General features: G+C 40.4%; 1 protein-coding gene across 1 annotated transcript in view; it reads left to right on the top strand.

Annotated features, from left to right (window-relative positions):
- LOC106872790 (uncharacterized) overlaps positions 1 to 5,000 on the top strand; it is a 932,929-nt gene that overhangs the window by 2,489 nt on the left and 925,440 nt on the right. The window lies entirely within an intron of this gene.

The raw sequence follows: 5,000 nt of genomic DNA, 5'->3' as shown, positions 1-5,000 counted from the left end.
GTATGTATGTATAAGTATATGTATAAATGCATATTTACATTACACAGACACACACACACACACACACACACACACACACACACACACACACAGACACACACACATACGCATGCATTACACACTTACACACAAGCACGGACACACCTGTGTAGTGTCCGGTCGAGTAGTGTTGTGGTAATGAATGCGAAAATCTGAGAACAGGTGGTTAACAGAATAACGTTAACATGTTTTTGATGTTCAGGCATGAATATAGGTAAACTGAGTCGGGTAACATGAAAGGAATATAGTGATGAACAGACAGGCGAAACCACGCGAGAGTCCCTGTGGTAAACATAGAGAAGATGTGTGGGGGTGGGGTAAGAACACTTCGACAAACTTTATGGTTTTTTTTGTCGTGAACAGAATGTTAAACGTGAGTGAGCAGATTTTAACAGAGTGACTGTGACAACAGCATGAATGTCGTTAAAACTCGGGCAAAAGCAGTGAACAACATGTTAAACATTTAGTAAACTGTGTTGAACACGATGGTGTTGGGAGCGGTAAACAAGAGGTGAATATTTCGGTGAACTTCAGGAAACTGAACGTGATGAAAATGTAGTGAACAGAAGATGGTGATATCCAGCGAACCCTGTTAAATAGGAAAAAAAGGAAGAAAATGTGTAAAGAAGAGCGAAAATATAATGAAGAAATCGGAGTTGAAAGAAATAGTGATTGTGGAACGGGTTGGGTGGAGGGAAATTCTGAGGACGCAGATGGTCAAGATATTGATTGTGATTATGATGATGCACGTGGTGTACGTGGTTAAGATAGTTATAATGATGTAGAGGATTATGATAATGATGATGATTATGAGGAGGAGGAGGAGGAGGAGGAGCTAGTGGTGGTGGAGGGTGATGTGAATCATGGCCGTGATCAAGACGGAGTTGATGAGAATGATGATGATGATGATGATGATGATGATGATATCTGTGAAATGTTTCTAATAATGGATTTCGAAACAAAAATTAATTGTAAGGGTACCCAGGGGACCTGCCTGACACCTTTTTAACTTTTAAAGTCGAAGCTTGAGGCCCCTTGGTAACTTCTATAGTATTCTCGGGTTAGTGTAACAGACATACACACACACACGCACACACACACACACACACACACACACACACACACACACATCTAGACCTAGATGTGTGTGTGTGTGTGTGTGTGTGTGTGTGAAGGAGCGTGGTTTGGTCGTCAGGGCATTGGATTCACGATCGCAAGATTTTGGTTTCGATTCTGAGGTCGGTGGTCTGGAGCATTTGACATTGTTCCCTCCCCCACTCAGCTGCTATAAATGGTAACCCGACGACGGGTTAGCGGATGGCACTGGCTGTGTCACCACTCGGAGGCTAAATCAATGCAAGGAGGAAACGCATTGTGGATAGCGGGGTATAACAACACCTGACAGTCTCGTCAATACACTGTATATACATATATGTATAGATATGTATGTATGTATGTATGTATGTATGCATGCAAGCATGTATGTTTGTATGTATGTATGTATGCATGTATGTATGTGTGTGTGTGTGCGTGTGCGTGTAAATATATATATATATATATATATATATATATATATATATGTATGTATGTATATCTATACGTATGTATGTATACACACATATATACAAACATATGTATGGAAGGTGGAAGAACGTATTGAATTCTTTCTATCTCACATCCATCAACCAGACGCCCTGGTTTTTGCCCTCCGTTTTCCTGTGCATATCCAGAGAATGAGAGAGAGAGAGAGAAAGAGGGGTGAGGAGAAAGAGAGAGGGAGACAAAGGGAAGGAAGGAGAGGGGACAGAGTGACAGATGGAAAGAGAGGCTGAAGGGGAAAAGCTACGATGTCCAGGGTGTGTTGACGAATTCAGTCGAAGTATTTATTGATGAAATATAAAGTTTGTATGAAATTGCGAAAAGTGATCCGCTGTTTGGGACTAAAAACTTCTTCGGGGCTGTAAATATGAAGAGTGTCTCATCGTTCATTGTCGCCCCGTGTCTCTTTCCATTTCTGGAACTGTCTGTAATTGTCCACCTGTGTATCTATCTATCTATCTATCTATCTATCTATCTATCTATCTTTCTATCTATCTCTGTCTATCTATCTATCTATCTATCTATCTATCTATCTATCTATCTATCTATCTATCTATCTATCTATCTATCTATCTATCTGCCTTTCTCTCTTTCTTTGTCTCTCTTTCGCTCTTACACGTAGAAATATATGCAAGCATATACACACATGTATACAAATCCTCTCCAATGCAAAGTTACATCCGAATCATCATTTACACACATACACACACACACATTCATACGCACTCACACGCACACATATCTATATGCATACACATATACATACACCTACACACATGGAGCTCCATCAACTTCACTTGGTTACTGTATTGTAGAGGAAAGAGCGGTCAGTTGTACCCTGAATATAACCCGCAAACAGAACCGGGGTAACGCAGTATTTGACTAAGTATATTACAAGTATATTTGAACAAGTATATTACAAATAAAGCCCCTCTTTCGTCATTGTGTAAGTGGCTGAGTATACTGCAGACACCTGTAGCTTCAATGTAATCGTGAGGAAGAACCAGATGGTCGAGTTATTACAATTTACTTCTATGCAATGTTCCTCAGGATTGGTTCAAATCAAGTTCATGATTAAAAAGAAAAAAATTAGGAAGATCCTGTCCAAGATATCATTAAGTGCGATCGAACCAAGAAATCCTGATTCGCAAACAAGCGTCGACACAAGCACACAGGCATAATCACGCATGCAACTGCGCGCACACGCACGCACATAAACACACACGTGCGCACATGTACATACATACACACACGAACACACACACAATATAATACACACACATACACGCATAGACAGTCACATAAACACATGCACACACGCATACATGCCTCCATCCATCATAGCTGTTAGTATTATCCTGAAACCTGTTCTACACACAATTTCATTTGGCTTCTTTCTACTTTCACTTTCATAATAAGCGTTGTAAGAAAAATTCCGAAAGTATTTCTTGTGCCAAATCACAACGGAATATGAGGGAACTAAGCGTCGGACATTACACCTTGGGACGCTACCTTTATGAAAATTACAGCAACAACAACAATAATTGTTTCTGTTATAGGCACATGTTGTGACATTTTGTTGGGTGGGGTATAGCCGATTACATCAACTCCACTACTTGGTTGGTAACTGGTTCCTCAACGCTGAAAGCGTAAAAAGCAAAGTCGATTTCAGCGGAATTTGAACTCAAAACGTAAAGCTGGACGACATATCGCCAAACAAATTTGTACAACGTCATAACGATTCTGCCAGCTCAACGTCTAACTAATGGTAATGATGATGTTGATTATGATGACGGTGATGATGATGATGGTGATGATGAAATTAATCATAATGGTTTTGGCATAGGGCCAGTAAATTTTGAGAGGTGTGGAATTACTTTGAGCCCACTATTTGAGTGTTATTTATCTTATTGACCGCGAATTGAGGAAAAGCACAGTCAAACCTCGACTGGATTCGAACTCAAGACTACCTGAAAGTAGTCTATCATTTCACAGAGTATTTTCTAGTCTCTTCATGTCTCCTTCGACCTCGATCGGCTTATTTCTTAGTTCCATCAGAACCGCGATTGTTTTTCGAACAAGGAAGCTCATACCGCCCACCAGGTGGGGCCGTTGCTCTTCTTCATACATCTTCGGTATCAGTTCACATCATCCTTTCTTTCTCCACCTTGAGGGACACTTTGGTACACAAGACCAGCTTCCATTCGGTTCTCGATATCGTTTCCCTATGATGAAGCGATGCTACAATAAGTGGTGATGAGGATTTCAGTTCGTTGACTGTTGGATTCCGTCCCTTTCAAAGACCGCGGGATGGGTGGGTTTTGTTCTCCGATAGTCTCGGAATTTCGCCCAGTGCTAATTTGAAGACACCAAATTCTGGGACCGGCTGATATTCTTGTTGTTATTGTTATTACCACTGCTGTTGTCTGTTTCTTTCACTTTTTCATTTCCCACCTGCTCGGGTTGAAAATACTCAAGCGGCTCTTATTTCCCAACGTACATTAGCTGTACTTTATGTTCCACCCTACCCCAATTGCCTAATCATTTTCTTTTCCGACCTCGTAGGGGTTCTGAAAGTGCTTTGCCATCTTCGAGCCATCAAGGCTTGTATTTCCTTACAGACCCTATACAATCTCCCGTTATTTAGTGTCAATGCCGCATCTGCTACCTGCCTCTATTCTACCACGAAGTAGACGACCAGCTAGAGTTTTAATTCACTAATAATCATTTTCTTTTCCTTCAATCCACGTATTATTGCACCAGCACATGCATAGCTGTATGCGCACCAACTTCGTTATTTGGCGAGTTTTGTCGACTGTCTTCAAAATAAAGAACACACTCCCACTTATTACTCCCATTCTTGCCAGATCATTCATCTGTTCCAGAGGCAGAGAGGCACTACCCTTTGTAACTTACCACTTCCACGTCGTCTTTTTTTTCCGGCAGCCAACCTAAATTGAGTACCTCCCTCTGACTAGCAATGCGAACAAGTGTTGCTAAAGATACATATATATATTTTTATAATTTCATTTGTTAAAATTTGTATGTCTGCTTTGTTTCTTTCTTCGATGTTTTCTTTTATGTATTTTGTCCAATTGTTTTTCACAATATTTTTTTTCTTGAGGGCGTGCACGTTGCTGCCTAGCTTGTGGCCAGTACCACTCACCGCTACCTCAGAAGAAGCCATATTCAATTAATACCAAACAACTAATTCTTTAAAAGACAGACCTTTCGTTTACCCCGGGTAGTTGGGGTAGATGCGCAAAAATTTAAGCGAAACCTTGCATATAAAATGATACAAAAAGAGAATCTTTCTTTTCATTAAGGAAATTCAACTTGTTATAAATTTGCAGAAATTTGTC

The sequence above is a fragment of the Octopus bimaculoides genome, chromosome 7, assembly GCF_046866305.1.
Source record: "Octopus bimaculoides isolate indiv1 chromosome 7, ASM4686630v1, whole genome shotgun sequence".
NCBI lineage: Eukaryota > Metazoa > Mollusca > Cephalopoda > Octopoda > Octopodidae > Octopus > Octopus bimaculoides.
Note: the sequence above shows the minus strand (reverse complement) of the source record. Positions and strands in the feature narration are given on the sequence as shown.